The sequence below is a fragment of the Chionomys nivalis genome, chromosome 21 (assembly GCF_950005125.1).
Source record: "Chionomys nivalis chromosome 21, mChiNiv1.1, whole genome shotgun sequence".
In the NCBI taxonomy this organism is placed as follows: Eukaryota; Metazoa; Chordata; class Mammalia; order Rodentia; family Cricetidae; genus Chionomys; species Chionomys nivalis.
In genome coordinates this window covers 43,671,474-43,689,273 of record NC_080106.1, presented here as the reverse complement: position 1 = coordinate 43,689,273, position 17,800 = coordinate 43,671,474, and the positions used below count along the sequence as shown (strand labels likewise).

The following is a 17,800-nucleotide window of genomic DNA, read 5'->3' as shown; positions in this document are numbered from 1 at the left end:
TGAGATACTTCATGACAAAGTCAAATTCAAGCACAATATCTACCTACAAAGTCAGTCCTGCAGATGGTACTAAAAGGAAAACTGTTGTGGTTATTTGATCACAGTGTGAAGATGTGTCTCTCTGTTCTTCTTTGTATACCTAAGGCACTTTCTGATTGGTTTAATAAAGAGTTGAATAGCTACTCAGGAGATGATAGGCAGGACCTCCAGGCAGAGCTGGGAACTTTGATTACAATTTGAAAGGCATGGAATTTGTCAGTGAAAAATGGACGAAGTCAGACAAATGGTACGGAAGAAAGGTAATGGCCACATGAAAGAATGTAGATTAATATAAACAGGTTAATATAATTTATAATAACTAGTTGGGAACAAACCTAAGCTGAGGCTAAGCTTTCAAAATTAATAAAAGGTCTCCATTTCATTATTTGGTAGTTGGTACTCCAAAGAAAGTCCAGCTACAGAAGACACCAACCCATGAAAATTAACTATACCTACCAAAACATAGACAATAGAAAATCTTATACCAGCAAAGTACAAAGAAGGGAAACACACACATGTACACACACACACAGGCGCACATACACACACATTGTCACCACCACCAAAATTAAATGACAGGAATTAACAATCAGTTTCAATAATATCTCTCAATATCAATAAACTAAATTCACCAATAAAAAGCACAGGTTAAAAGAATGGGCATGAAAACATGAACAATTCTTCTTCTACATACAAGAAACACACGTCAACATCAAAGATAGACATCACCTCAGAGAAAAGGCTGGAAAAAACCATTTTCATTCAAACAGACAAACCTAAGAAGAAAGCTGATGTAGTTATGCTAATGCATAACAAAATAGACTTCAAAACAAATTTAATTGAAAGAGATGAAGAAGGACATTTAATATTCATCAAAGGAAAAAATCTACCAAGATGATGTCTCAATTCTGAACATCTGTGCCCAAAATTCAAGGGCACTCATATTTGTTAAAGAAACATTACTGAAGTTAAAAATCACACATCAAACCCCACACCCACACATTAATAGTAAGAGAATTCAATGACTCCCACTCTCACCAATGGTTGAGTCATCCATTCACAAACTAAACAGTGAAATAATGGTGCTAAAAGACTTTACGATCAAATGAACCTAACAGTATCCACAGAACATTTCACCCAAGCACAAAAGAGTATACTTTCTTCTCAGCACCTTGTGGAACTTTCTCCGAAACTGAGTATATATTCAATCACAAAGCAGATTCAAATAAAGTGAAATAAGTCCCTGTATTTATCAAACCACTGTGAAGAAAAATTAGATTTCAAAAACAACAGAAAGCTTACAAACTGTTGGAAATTGAATAATTCTCTACTGAATTACTAATGGGCAAGTAAGAAGTAAAGAAAAAAATAAAAGACTTCTTATAATTCAGTGAAAATGAATAGACAACATACCCAAACTTATGGGACAAAAAAGTGGTACTGAGAGGAAACCTCAGAGCTTCTAAATAACTTCCTGAAGAGCTTAGACAAATCCCATACTAGTCTATTAACAGTACACGTGAAAGTTATAGAATTAAAAAAAAGAAAGCAAACTGAAAAGAAGTAGATGGCAGGAAATAATCAAACTCATGAATTAAGTCAGTAAAATAGAAACAAAGAACACAGCACAAAAAATCAGCAAGATCGACAAACCTGTATCCAAAGTAACTAAAAGGCAGAAGGAAAATATCAAAATTAACAAATTCAGAAAGGAAAATGGAAATATAATAACAGACACCAAATCCAAAGAGTCGTTAGGTCATAATTCAAAAACTTGTACTGCATTATTTTGGAAAAATCTAAAATAAATGTACAAGTTTCTCAAAAGGTATAACAATTTTAAATCAAGATCAGAAAAACAATTTAAATAGGTCTATAACCCCAAAGGCAAAAAAAGCACTCATTAAAACTCTCCAAATCAAAAAAGCCCAGGGTTAGATGGTTTTAGCACAGAATTCTAACAGAAGTTCAAAGAAAAAGTAAAATCATTACTCCTCAAATTATTCCACAAAATAGAACAAAAAGGACATTACCAAATTCTTTCTTTGAGGCCACAGCCATACTAATACCCAAACCACACAAAGACTCAACAAAGAAAAAGAAATACAGATGAATCTCCCTCATGAACATAGATGCAAAAACACTCAATAAAATACTCTCAACAGAGTCCAACAAGACATCAAAAAGATCATCCACCATGATCAAATGGGCTTCCTCTCAGACATTCAGGGATGGTTCAACATATAAAAATCTGTCAATATAATCCACCACATAAACAAACTAAATGAAAAAAAAGCACATGATCATCTCTTTAGATACTGAAGAAGTCTTTGACATACTCCAACACCCCTTTATAATAAAAGTCTTGGAGAGATCTGGGATACAAGATACATACCTAAACATAATAAAGGCAATAAACAGCAAACCAATAGCAATCATCAAATTAAATGGAAAGAAACTTGAAGCTCTTCCACTAAAATCAGGGGAAAAAACAAAGTTGTCCAATCTCTTCCTATCTATTCATTATGGTACTTGAAGCTTTATCTACAACAATAAAAGGGCTTAAGGGAAGAATACAAGCTGGAAGGGAAGAGGTCAAGTATTGCTATGCTATTTGCAGATGATATGATAGTAGACATAAGCAACTCAAAAAATTCTGTAGAGAACTTGTATAACTGGTAAATAACCTTCAGCAAAGTGGCTGGATCGAAAACTAACAAAAAAATCGGTAGCCATCCTATATGCAAATGATGCTCAGGCTGAGAAAGAAATCAGGAAAACAAAACCCTTCACAACAGTTACAAATTATATAAAATATCTTGGTGTAACTTTAACCAAGTCAGTGAAAGAACTGTATGATGGCATTTCAAGTCTTTGAAGAAAGAAAATTTTGAAGATATCAAAAGATGAAAAACTCGCCCATGCTCAAGGAGGTAGGATTAATTACCATTTTTACCAAAAGCAATTTACAGATTCAATGCAGTGCCCATCAAAATTCCAACACAATTTTTAAAGACCTTGAAAGAACAATAATCAACTTCATATGGAAAAACAAAAAACCAGGGAGAACTAAAACATTCCTGTACAATAAAAGGAATTCTAAAGGTATTGCCACTCCTGATTTCAAACATTATGGAGCAATAGTAATAAAAAACTGCATGGCATTGGAACAAAAATAGACAAGTTGATCAATGGAATTGAGTCAAAGACCCATATATAAAACCATACACCTATGGACACCTGATTTTTTTTAAACAAAGCAGACAGAATTATATGACAGAAAAAAGAAATTATCTTCAAAAAGTGATGCTGATCTAGCTGGATGAAGCATGTAGAAGAATGTAAACAGATCCTTTCTATCAACCTGCACAAAACTCAAATCCAAGTGGATCTAAGACATCAACATAAAACAAAACACACTGAACCTGATTGAAAAGAAAGTGAGGAATGTGCTTGAAAGAATTGGCACAATAGAAAACTTTCTGAAAAGAACACCAATAGTTCAGCTACTAAAATCAATGCCTAATAAATAGGACCTCATGAAACTTAAAAGCTTCTGTGAGACAAAGGACACTGTCAAAAGGAGAAAATGACAGCATATAGAATGGCAAAAGATCTTTATCAACCCCACATTTGATAGAGGGCTGATATCCAAAATATATAAAGAACTCAAGAAACTAGACATCAAAAATCCAAATAATCTAATTAAAAGTGGGATACATATATAAACAGAGTTCTCAGCAAAGGAATTTTGAAGGACTGGGAAATACTCCAAGACATGTTCAACATCCTTAGCTACTAGGGGAATGAAAATAAAAAGAACACTAAGATTCTACAAGGGTAATATTTCTTGTACAAACTTGTACAGCCCCTTTGGAAATCAGTATGGAGGTTTCCCAGGAAACTGGAATCCCATCTACCTCAAAAAAACAGCTAAATCACTCCTGGGCATATACCCAAAGGATGCTCCACTATACCATTTGGGACACATGCTCAACTATGTTCATAGCATCTTCATTTACATTAGCCAGAAGCTGGAAAGTCAGGTGTCCCTCAACCAAAGAATGGATAAAGCAAATGTGACACATTTACCCAACAGAGTATTACTCAACAGTTAAAAACAATGACATCATAAAATTTTCTGGCAAATAAATGGAACTAGTAAAGATCATCCTAAGTGAGGTAATCCAGACCCAGAAAGACACCATGGTATAAACTCACTTATAAATGTATATTAGCTGTAAAGTAAAGGATAATCATGTTACAATCCACAGACCCAAGTGGCTAATAACAAGGAGAGGTGACAGTGGGACACACGGATCTTACTGTGAAGGGGAAGTAGAATAGACGTTGTTGATGGATGGCGATGGGTTTAAATGGGGGGTTGGGATGAGAACAGGAGGAATCAGCTGAATGGAAGATGGAAGGAGAGAGTACATGGAGATTGAACTGGATTCTGGGGGAATCTTTGGGGCAAGCTAGAAACCTAGTGCAATAGAAACTCCAAGGAATATATGAGGGTGACCATAGCTAAGATTCCTAGGAATGAGGGAAATCGAGCTTGAACTGGCAATCTCTGTAACCAAGAAAGACTTCCGGTGAAGGGATTGGGAACCCTTTGTCTTACAATTTGTTTCCAGCCTGAAAGATGATCTGAGGCAAAGATGGTGTAGAAATGGTGGGAATGACCAATCAAAGTATGGCCCAACTTGAGACACATACCATGTGAAGTGGCTCACCCCTGAGGTCTAGGGCTCCAAAGCAGGACTCTCAAGAGAATTGGAGAGAACCAAACATGACTGGCAAAGAAAGTCAGTGAAATGATTCCTATGAGTATAAAGTTATACTCATAGACTTGTGCCTGGCCCAACTGTCATAAGAAAGGCTTCACCCAAAAACTGATGGAAACAGATGCAGAGACTCACAGACAAACATTAGGCCCGTGAGGTCAAAGGCATGATGAGAAAATGCACAGAGTTCACTAACCTGGGCTCATATGATCTCACAGAGTCTGAACAGATAACAAGGGAGCCTGCCTGGCATTGACCTAGGCCCTCTGTATATCTGTGATAGTTGTGTAACTTGGTCTGTGTGTGAGACTTCTGACAGTCGGGACAGAAGCTGTCTCTAACTCTATTGCTTGCTTTTGGGACCCACTCCTCCCACAGTCTTAATAGAAAAGGATCTGTTTAGTCTTACTGCTTTTTGATATACCATGACTGGCTGATATCCATGGGATACCTGCCATTTTCTGAACAAAAATAGAGGAGGAGGAGTGGGTGGTATAGGGAAGAGCAGAGGAGGAGGGTTGGCAGGAAGGAGGGAGTGGAAACTTTGGTTGGGATGTAATAAAATAAAATAAAATAAAAAATTAAAAACCAAACAATCCAAACAAACAAAGCAACAAAAGACCACTACTCAATTCATATATAATGAGAAAAATGATTTTATCAAAGTAAGATGTGGTGACTTAATATGTTTAGTGAAGTTATTTACAGGACTATGAATGAGGGGTCTCCCCCAGGAACACAGGTTTCAATGGCAGATGTTTCAAAGCCAAAACTCTAGAGCACTTTTCACAACTTGCCTAAACAAGTATGAGAATTGCTTCTTTCCCAGAAGTCCTTACTGCTAATTTAATCTAGTGGAAGCAGAAACTATGTGAATTTTATAAGTTTAATGAACTTCTTGAGACTTGTGAGTTATGTTTCTCCTATGTTTTAAAAGACCTTCCTCCAGGATAGAGATTAGTACTTTGAGGATACTGTTACACATCATTTGGGAATCACTTTAGAATAAATTTACATACTCAAACCCACCTCTAAATTGATTAGGTTCAGCTCAGTAAGCATCCATTGAGCATATACTATATACTGGGTACTGTGCTAGGAACTTGAAATCAAGAGCAAGCAAAATGATATCCTCGTCTAGAATACATTTATAGTTTTGTGGACAAGATGGATGGGGCAACTAAAGTTTTGATAACATAAAGGCATTAGATTAAATAAAAATATAATTTGTTGTTACTGAATAGGAAGAAAGAACAAAGGAAAAACTTCCTCAAAGATGCTGAAGATGTATCCTAAAGGATAATAGAACCAGTTATAGGACTTGGGATAATGTTCTCTCTCCAAGCTTTGCCATATTATAAGGTGATCAAATAAATTCCATGTTGTCTATTAGTGGATGCAAATATGTGCTTCTATCTATGTGAGGTATGTCTATATCTACTTATATATCTATCTCTGTATCCATATATCTATATCTATATATCTATCATCTATCATGTCTGTCTATCATATGTCTGGTATGGAAGAATTGTCTGTCTTCTGTCAATCATGTTCTAAATAAACGCTGGATTGGCCAGGCAGAAAGTATAGGCGCCGACCACCAAAGAAGCAGGATGTAATATACCTGGCTGAGAAAGGTACCGAGCCATGTGGCTAACATAGATAAGAACAATGGTTTAATATAAGCTACAAGAGCTGATAAGTAGCCTGAGCTAATGGGCCAATCAGTTTTATAACTTATGGAGATCTCTGTGTGATTTTCTTTGGGGCTTGCTGACTGTGGGAACCGGGCAGGACAGAAATTCCCACAGCCGGCCCTCATGTTACATATGTTTGTCTGTCTGCCTGCCTGCCTGTCTGTCTGTCTGTCTATCTACCTACCTATCTATTCAGCTTACAAAATAATGTTTAGAAAAAATAATCAGGTTCAATCAAGAAACCGTGGTTGTGCCAGCTAGACAGTTCAGTAAGTAAAGGCACTTGGCATCAAGACCAAGAACCTAAGTTCAATTCAAATAGTAAAAGACAAAACTGACTCCTATAAGTTGTCCTGATCTCCATACTTATGCCATGCCATGCTTGCCCCCTCAACAAATAAATAACTGTAAAAATATCTAGAATGAACAAAGTACTTCTTCAAAAACAATATGGCAATTTAACAACCAGACAACCAGAATTATCTTTGGATAGTCTCAATTTCTCATGTCCTTTAAAGTCTGTCTATACACAGGCTAGCTTATATTTAGTTTTCAATTTCAGATAAAAATGTGAATTTTTTAAATAAAAATGACCAATTTATATGTATTTATTCATGAGATTTTTTTTAAAAGGACAGTGGAAAAATGTACTTGGCAAGTTAAAGACATGTATGTATGTATGCACACACCCCAAAATGATACAACTCAGTTTGCATCAGATTTATTAAGTCAAATCAATTTTACAGACATTTAGTCAAGAGCTTAATTCCATTTGATCTTCTACCTGGTAATCTTCATTTCCCACTGTGTCTTCCTGCAATTTATTTTAACATGTTTGGACATCATTAGCAAAGGAAATAGCATCGCTGAAGCTCTATGATAAAGAAGAGCCTTCAGATGTATCAGAGAGAAAACAATCAAACCCATACAATGAGTTGTAGAGTCACATGATCAAATATAGTGGATATTCATTCTGCGTATGAAGACTGAAGATACTTAACTAGTAGATGGCTTCCAAGGCTTCCCAAATAGCAATGATAATAAAGAAGAGTCTATAACAGATTTCTTATTCTCCAATAGATACCTTAAATAGGAGAATCTACTAATAATTGTTGAACAGCCATTTCTGCTGGGTAAATGATATGCTCTCTGTTATGTTCTTCTTCATTACATTTTAGGGAAAAGTTTGAGATGAAACACAAAAATTAAATGGCCTACGTCCAGTTACATCACAAGAATTCAAAGCAGGACTTCCTTCTAGGTCTTTAGTCTTTGTATTGTTCTCAACTATTTGTTGGCTGCATATAAGAAAGCAAATAAGACCCATAAGAGTTGGAGTTGACCCAGCACTCGGGAGGCAGAGGCAGGCGGATCTCTGTGAGTCCCTGTCTCGAAAAACCAAAAAAAAAAAAAAAAAGAGTTGGAGTTGAAATATTCAATTATTATAATCATGTAAATATGTTTATTATAAAAATTATCCTAAAAATTTAATGACAATTATGTCATTGAATCTTCAAAACAATTGCTTGATGTAGATTTTAAGGGGCAACAGGAAAATTTGAAATGTATCATGAAGTCTGAATCCAGAACATGTTTCTTACATAATTGACGTACAGTTTCCTCACAGACTTCTTTGCACATTGAAAGTCACTAGGTTTTGAGTAGCCTTAGAAGCATATTCTCTTTCAGGCAATATATGAATGGAAAAGTGAGAAGCTTCATTTTTTTTTCATTTGGCTACTGTTTTACCTACCTTGTCTTTGTATATAATTGGAATGCATTACTGCAGGCTTCTTTAACCACAAATGCTAAGAAGAATTATGTTCTTCTAGCCTTGGTACAAGCCAGTAATACGTACTTCTAAAAATGAATCATTATATTTCATAAATATTTTTTATTTTATTAAGATTTTAGATATTTGTAGAAATAAAAATCTTCTTGCTCTCAAACACTGTGCCCTAAGTCAAATCTTTTTCCAGATACCATCAAAGGATGCACGCTTCTGTCGGGCTCCCTCTGTCAGAAGAGATGTAGGTGTATACTGATTAAATGTTTTTTCATGTTGGTTAAATTGATCTGTTTACATCCAGTGCTAATATATCTGCTAACATCAGTCATTTAATTGAGCTCAGGGTTCCCCTCTCAGGGAAGCGGCTTCTCTGATGAGCCAACTCTACTTCCAGCCACAGAAAATTGAGATGTGCTTCTCCATTTCTCTACCAGCAGAGACAGTAAGTGTGGAGGGAATTTTCCTAGGTTAATAATCTAATGACTCACCTTGAAAATAGTATTGAGGGTGCATATTTGATGATTTTCATCAGGGTATTTTGAAGGGCTACATCCTAAGTCTTAGATGTTCATATTTTGTTCAAGTTTGAATGGAAAATCTTATTTCAGTTGTGTGTTGTAGGTTCAGCCATCTGGGGCATTGCTCTGAAAATCAAGAAGATGAAAGTATTTTGGAAATCTGTCAGTCTCTGAAGATACCTACTACAAGTTCAAATGTATCCAAAATCCAGCTTGGAAATTATGTAAGAGTCACTGACAGCCACCCGTTTTGGCATAAAGGTACCATCAGTAATCCAGGCTTGAGGAATCATGTCTGTGTCCTCAGCCCTCAAAAGGATAGTTAGTCAAGGGGATAGCTGGTTAGAGGCCAACCTCAGCTGCATAGTGATACCAAGTGTCAAAATGAAAGAGACAGTAGATGCGAGGGAGACATAAATGCACTTTAGTTTATGACACAGTTAAGACTCATATACCATTGAGATTTGGTCTTTTTCTTGATTCAACCTAGGTCAATTTGGTCAGCCTCTGCTATTTGATTATTTTCCCTGAGTGTTAGTGGTCTCTAATAGTTATGTGTATATAAGACGATAGGTCTCCCTACTTCATTCAAGACACAGCAACTAGGCAGGCGGATCTCCGTGAGTTCGAGACCAGCCTGGTCTACAAGAGCTAGTTCCAGGACAGGCTCCAAAACCACAGAGAAACCCTGTCTCGAAAAAGCAAAAAAAAAAAAAAAAAAAAAAAAAAAAAAAAAAAAAAAAAAAGACACAGCAACTCTCCGAGTGAATTCATTCATTCATGCAGAGCGTAATAAAGCATGAGATAGAACACAAACCTTACCACATAGTCAGAGTTTGGGGTTTTCTGACAATAATAGTAAAATTTTCCTTGAGGTGCATGTTGCATTGCTTTACCTAATAATATTAAGCTACTTCAGGTGCCCTAAGATGTGGGAATGACTGGCTAAGCAAGAGCATTGAGGACTGAGTTCTAAGTTGTTAATTTCAAGGTGAAAGATAAAGGATTCTTCATGGAATCCAGATCCTTAAATGCTACCCTGCAGTTTTCTCTAAATTTCTTTGTGTCAACAGATCTTCAATACAATTCATTCTCCAAAAAGATGACCTTTAATACATAGTTCACAAATTAAGAGTAGCTCATCAAAGCTGAAGAGATGACTTGGTAGTTAGAAGTACTTGTTGTTCCTTCAAAGGACTTAGATTTGTTTCCCCCAATCACCTGGACCTCCAGTTCCAGGGGTTAAGATGCCCTCTTTTGGATTCCTCAGGCACTGCAGGCACATTGTGAGCATACATACATATAGACCCATACACATAAAATCGATATACATAAATATTAAATCAGAATATCTAATGTTGGGGAAATACAAAGATGTGCGTAACTTCTGCTAGTTACATCCTAAATGTTACAATAATCTTTTAAATTAAAATTGTTATTTAAGATTTGCTTCTTTTCTTCCGAGTAGAACATCTGACTGCTCCCATATACTGTAGACCTAAAGTAACATTATCAACATTTGGAACATTATCAAGAAAAGAAATAACAAATGGGGGCAAAGAAGTGGGCAAGAGGAAGCTTTACACACTGCTGTTACTTGTGCTCACTGGCACAGCCACTGTGGAAATAAGTGTAAAGTGTGTCTATAAAGCCAAAACTGCCATCTGGCCCAGCTGAACCACTTCTCGGCATATACCCAGAGTTTTAATGGAGATGGGAAACAGGATGATTGGGGGATGAAGGGGTGAGGAGGAGGTCAAAGAAAGCTCATTTTTGAAATGCCATGATGAAACCAGCTGCTGTGTAAGCTAACCAAGAAAAAGTTCTCACTCTCCGCCGAGGGCCTGCCTTGCTACGTGCTCTTCCATCGTTACTCCAAAGAAATGTTCTGAATCCCCACAGTCCCTTGCTAGAGGAGACCTTTGCTAGAATGTCCCAGGCAGCATTGACGCCTCTTCTCATTGTGAAGAAGTAAACTTGGGTGTGGATGCTCAAGTCTTACTGCTTCAAGGTGCAGACCTTTTAACTTTTGCTGAAGCTGTCACAATGGCACCAAAGGAAGAACAGTGAGCACTGAAGAGAGTTGGGGAAGTAACAAAATTAACAACAACAACAACAACAACAAAAAAAAATGGGACGGCAGTTGTAAAGTCAATTGATTTAAAGGACAAACATAAAAATATCAGAGCTAAACTTGTTTAAGATATTAATTACTACTGACACTCATGAAGAAGCTGGGGTGGCTCCATGACAGCTAGAATTCTGACATGCTCTGTTGCTTAGGTGGGCGTTGAGAAACATAGCAAAGGTGCATATCTGGTGTAACCAGAACAGGTATGATGCTGGATGCTGATGCTGTAGTCGCTGAACTTAAACAGCAGTTTAAGCCTATGACAATCAGGAAAAAATTGCTCAGGTTGCTATACCTTCTACAAATGGAGACAAAGACATTTGAAATATCATTTCTGATACAACAGGAATGGTTGGAAGAAAGGGCGTCATCTCAGTGAAAATGGGAAAACCCTGAATGATGACCTGGAAATTATTGCAGACATTAAATTGGATAGAGGATATATTTCCACATATTTTATTAATACACCAAAAGCTCAAATATGTGAATTTCAAGATGCCTGTCTGTTGAGAGAAAATAAAATGTCTGATGACTGCTCAGTCCATTGTACCTGCTCCCGACAATGCCGGTGCTCATCAGAAGGGTGCCCTTGGTCACAGTTGCTGAAAATATTGATGCAGAAGCTCACTGGCTATGAACAGACTGAAAACTGATCTTCTGTTGTAGCAGTCAAAATTTCAGGGTTGGGGGACACTAGGAAGAACCACCTTGAAATTATGGCTATTGTTACTGGTGGTGCAGTATCTGGAGAAGGTGGGGTTGAATCTAAATCTTGAAGTTGTTCAAGCTCATGGGTTAGGAAAAGTCGGAGAGGTCAGTGTCACCAAACATGATGCCCTGTTTTGAAAGGAAAAGGTGAAAAGGCTCAAGTTGAGAAAGGTACTGAAGAAATCACACATCTAAACTAATGTAAAAGAAGAGGAACATTGGGTGAAAACTGCCTAACCCTTCAGATGGAGTAGCTGTGCAGGAGGCTGAATGACAGTTGTGTCTAATGAATGAGAATAAAGACAGAGTTAAGAGCTCTGGATGCCCTCAGTGCTTCAAGAGCAGCTGGTGAAGATGTCATTGTCCTTGGAGGGGCTGCATGCTGCTTCAGTGCATCCCACCCTGGACTCATCAAATCCTGCCGATGAAGATCAGAAAAGAGGCATAGAAATTGTTCAAAAGCGCTCAAAGTTCCTGCAGTGACCATTGCTAAGAATGCATGTGTTGAGGGACCCTTGTTAGTTGAGAAAGTTCTGCAAAGTTCCTCAGAATTTTATTACGATGCTGGGTTCGGACATTTTGTGAACACAATGGGAAAGGGAATCATTAACTCACCAGAGAATGGAAGAGCAACTTTACTGGCTGCCACTGAGGCATCCTCTCAGCTACAGCAGACGCTGCAGTGACAAAAATCCTTAAGGAAGAACAAGGGTCCTAGGATGGGCAGGACTGGCAAGACGGGAGGTGGATAGAAGATAACTTGTTCTAACTCCATTCATAGTCCTTAAACTTCATCAATGAACTGTGCAGGAAGCTCAAGGCTCCTTATCGATAACTTAAGACAAGTCACCCAAAGAAAACGATTGAAGCAAAGGCTGGCTCATTCACTCTATCCATCAATTATTGGTTTCAGTTGAAAAAATATGAAAGAAATTGAAAGGTATTTTTGCAGTGGAAAAGAAGGCTAATGCTTTGAAGGGTGTTTTTAATTGAATACAATCTGTTTATTAAGTGATGCCTAGTTATAGTTGAAGTAAAGCTTTTATATAACTTTATATAACCGTGTATACTCTAGGAACCTCAATTTCAAACTGAACGTTATTGTCCTAAGAAGTAAACAGAGCAAAAACTCCAGTTCATTTATTCCCTGCACTTAGTCAAATCTAGCTTTGAAAGATTTGACATGTGGGCTGGGACGGTGGCACAGACTGCCAGCGTGCTTAAAGTCCAAGCATGAAGACCTGAGTTCAAATCCCAGATCATCATGTAAGAAGATGACCATGGCCTTACTGATCTATAAATGTGGAAGGGGAGACAAGATAGATTTGCTGGCATCTGCTATAGTTTCAGGTTCAATGAGAAGTTTTATTTGTTTGTTTGTTTGGTTTGTTTGTTTTTTTTCTCCAAGGAATAAGGTGTAGCATGTTAAAGAAAGCCACCGAAGGTCCTCTTTCTTCCTCCACACATGCACAGGTGCAAATACACCGACTTTGCTTTTCCGGTTAGAGTTACATCTGCAAAAAGGAACCTCAATTAGGAAAATACATCCATAAAATTGCCCATAAGCAAATCTTTAGGGCGTTTTCTTGATTAATGGTTGGTGTGAGAGGGCCCACTCCACTGTTGGTGATGCTACCTGAGAACAGACGGTCCTGTGTGGTGTAAGAAGGCAGGGTGAGCAAGTCATGAGGAGCAAGCCAATAACCAACAATACCCCATAACTTCTGCTTCAGTTTCTGTCTCCATGTTCCTGTCTTGAGTTTCCGCTCTGACTCCCCTCGGTAATGGATTGTGATCTGAGAGCTGTGCACGGAGATAAATCTTTCTCGGAGTTGCACTTTGTCATGGTGCTTTATCACAGCAGCCGAAACCTTAACTAAGACACACCCTTACACATGAGTGTATATACCACGCATACTATCTACACACAGGTACACATGCAACCACACAAACTCACATAAACGTATACATCAAACAAAACAAAACACTGGATTATTGTATAGAGTAAAAAAAATGAACTTTGGAGTAAGATAGAATAAAATCCACATTTCATTCTCTTTCTATTTATTGTGTGAACTTAGCAAAATTTACAAGAATTACTGAAAATGTCCCGGGTAAAGTATGCTGAGAAAATGAAATAAGACATGATATTCTCGGCACTGAAGAGTTGGTTACTAATAGGAATTACATACATGTTTCTAATAGGCGAGTTTTGAAAATAAAGGTAAAGTGATGGTTAGTGCTTCTTATATAAAGGTGACAGTTCAGCATACACCTAAGTGTGGGTGGCTCATGGCCTATGTCTCAAAGGGAGACCAGGCAGAAAGACAACCGGTTTGGGCTGTGAGTGTGCACCCTCATGTCCCCTCAGCTTCATTATTGCTTTTTGTATTTATTGTCTCCTTTATAAAATCATTATGAATTTTTATTGACACTCCTTTGACCAGAGCTAAGCTATAATTATAGTCACAGCAGTAATGCAGAGGTGACCTCCAATGGGCGAATCAAGACCTGCCAAGGTCCTTCATGGTCCTCCTTATTCTATTGTGTGCCTTTTAGTGAGCAAAGGCAGCAGAACACAAGCCTTACACTCCAAGTCTGCAGTCCCTTAACAAGTCCCTTAATTAAGATCCCTCTTAATAAGTAGATCAATAGCACAGGCTCTGCTCTGCAGACATAAGGGATTCCCCCATCCAGAGTCCTTTCTTCCCAACAGTTCTTCAACACTGTTGGAGCTAGAAACAGCAAATACAATTGTTAGGTGATTGATTTACCAGCATGGCTTAAAGGACCGTTGCACACACAGTTTGCTTTCCAAGGCTGTAATAATCTTAAGAGGGCGCTCGGGATCAGATTTGGTCAAACTATCTTTGTTCTTCAAAGAAGAAACATTGACTATGAAGTCTCCTCAGGTTGGTGAAGAATGTGTTGACTTTGGGGTTTTTTATTTTAACTGTGTTTTCACACTAAAATTGCCAGGCTGTATTAGTATAAACTAATTTTGGAATTCATTGTAGGAGTGGGTATAACTATTATAATATCTGTATTGCAATTTCCCAAAACCAGGGAAAACTGAGTAGCCAGCATAAGGAGTAGCTGTGTTAGAGATCAAAGTTTTTGAAATTGGTACCCATTCTTCTTCATCAAGGAAGTACAAATGGAGTGGGAACTGAATTTGACAGTAGAATAGAAACACATTTTCCTACGTGAATTTTTATGAAGATAATGAAAAATAAATTAAAACAATGCCAGTTTTATTCATGCCTAATTTTCTGTTCTATGAGAGTGTTTATATTGGTCATCTCTTTTCTGAGATTGCTCCCTGAGACAGCCGACCAAGAGTACACATGGAGGAGGGATTCCTAAATGATTCAGTCAAAACCCGCCTGCTCCAGCTGTGAGTGGCTCATCAAGCCCACTCTGAAAATCTTCGATGATCACCAGCCCACACTGGAGTTTGCCGTCAGCTTTTCTGTATAGTAGTATCGCGGGGGATACGTACCACAACGCGGGTTGCTGTAGCAGTAGGCACATGCTATTTCCCGTGTTGCTGCATACCGAATATCGCTTCAAGAAAGCACCCGGTTTAGCAACCATGGCGGCTGGAGGAGCGCTGGCCGGCCCTTATTACCTCACGCAGACTTCGAACTCCTCCAGTTAAGGAGATGAGCCAAGATTTGTCACACAGGATCTTGTTACTTTACTTACATGGTGTTTGCCAATTTGAGTCTTTAAATTGGGCTAGATTTTCCAGAAAGGAAGAAAACAATGCCGTATATTCCCTAGAGTCTCCTGGTAACATATTTTTAATTGGAAACAAGTTTTGTTTTTTTTTTTCTTTTTTCTTGAGTTTATTTATTGATTTTTGATTTTTTGATTTTTCGAGACAGGGTTTCTCTGTAGCTTGAGAGCCTGTTCTGGAACTCACTCTTGTAGATCAGGCTGGCCTTGAACTCACAAGTTTTGTATTATATTAATTTTTGGCTATTTAAAACAATTTTTAAATTGAAATATATTTTGATCATATTGTTCCCCTCACCCAAATCCTTCCAAGTCCTTCCAGGTCCTCTCCCCCTCCATACCCACCTAAAATCCAAGAAAACAAAACCATGCACCTAAAGAAAAAAACTCTAAATAAAAGTACACACACACACTCAATCACAGTCAACCACTCCTCAACATGAGGTCTGTCCTGGGAGGTGATAGACGCAGTGACACTCCATTGGAGAAAACAAATTTTTCCCTCTCCTAGTAGGTGTAAGGGACAGTTCAATTGTTAACCTTTACCCTAACAGCTATGTATTAATTAATTCATTTTTAAATATAGCAAAATATAATAAGATAAAACAAAACCTACCCCATCAATGTTGAACAAGATAAACAAAGAGAAGAGAAAGAAGTTTTGTGTAATATATTTGATCATGTTCTCTTCTCTTCCAGATCCTTCCAGGTCCCCCTGCACCATGGCTACCCAATATTATGTTCCACCTCTCTCTCTAAACAATGAACAAGAAAGAAAGAAAAGAGGAAGTGGGGAGGAGGAAGGAACAGAGGAAAGGAGGGACGGAGGGAAAGAGGGAGGGAGGGATGGAGGGAGGAAGAAGGAAGGAAGAAGGAAGGAAGAAGGATAACATCATGCAAGTTTTTAAACTCTCATTATCGACCTGCTTGTTTTTTCTTCCTTCTATTTCCTACAAATCAGAATATGAACTCCTTTTTTGCAGAGTATACCTATGTCAAGCCAACATAAAATATATTGTATGATGAGCCACTACTTAGGCTAATAAGATTGAGTTGACAATAATAGGTGAACAAACAGCTCTAAAACCACATCATTTCCTTGACAGCTAGAGGTATTCAGAAAGTAACATTGCTTGCCTGTCTATCACTAACCTTTAAACTACATGCTTTGCGTGGTGACCCGAAGTGTCATTGGAGAGTTCAAAGTTGCATTTATGTCATCATCCCTCAATCTCTTCTGCATTTTCACCCAGTCTTTTCCTCTGTTACTCCTTTAAGAAGCCTGGTATTCACCTATGGGATCCGTTCTACTTACTGCTTGATTTTAAAGTAATGTCAGGACCACGAGGGGTGCACCCACATACTGAGACAATGGGGATGTTCTTTCAGCAACTCACCAAGGCCAGCTGGACTGGGTCTGAAAAAGCCTGGGATAATACTAGTCTCACTGAACATAGTGGACATTGAGGACTGCTGAGAAGTCAAGAACAATGGCACTGGGTTTTGATCCTACTGCACATACTGGCTTTGTGGGAGCCTAGGCTGTTTGGATGCTCACCTTAAGAGACCTGGATGGAGGTGGGAGGTCCTTGGACTCCCCACAGGGCAGGGAACCCTGACTGCTCTTAGGGATGATGAGAGAGGGGGAGTTGATTGGGGGACGGGGAGGGATATGGGAGGCAGTGGTGGGGAAGAGACAGAAATCTTTAATAAATAAATAAATAAATAAAATAAAAAAAAAAACAAAGTAATGTCATACTGACAATGCATATAGTGATGTTTGATTTCTGGTGACTCCTACCTTTCTGATTGTACTTAACTAATTAGTCCGCGGTATTTTCCATTCGTACATTTCTGAACCAGGCCAATTTAGTCAACTCACATAATGTAAAAAGATAATATCCTAGTTCATTGATTGCTCTTAATAAGTAGAACTGTGGCCAAAAGGACACAGAGCTTCATTCAAACCATAGAGTAGTATATAGCCGTTTAATGCATGATAGTTTATTTGCTAAACTACACGCTTCTGACTTGCTTATGATAATGATTGTCTCCGAAATGAAAATAGTCCTAATCAGTACCTATTAATCTGTCTGTTTATCTGTCATCCTAATAGCCTTCCCAGAAGGATCTCAACAGCGTATGTTTACATAAAAATTTAAAGTTGGTTTCATTATTCTTATAATTCATTTGGTTAGTCAATAAAACCAAACAAATAAAGATTAAAACATTTTAAGTAGTTATGCAATCATAGCTTATATCACTAATTTCCTGCCAAATATTTGTAATGACTTTATATGTCAATCTGATTACTTTGAATTTTTTAAAAATTTAAGTCCCACCACATTAAAAAGGCCTCTACTATATAACAAGCTTCATTTGGGACT

General features: G+C 37.8%; 1 pseudogene; it reads left to right on the top strand.

Annotated features, from left to right (window-relative positions):
• The first annotated feature begins 265 nt into the window (after positions 1-265).
• LOC130863379 (60 kDa heat shock protein, mitochondrial-like) lies at positions 266-12,390 on the top strand (annotated as a pseudogene).
• The last annotated feature ends 5,410 nt before the right edge of the window (positions 12,391-17,800 follow it).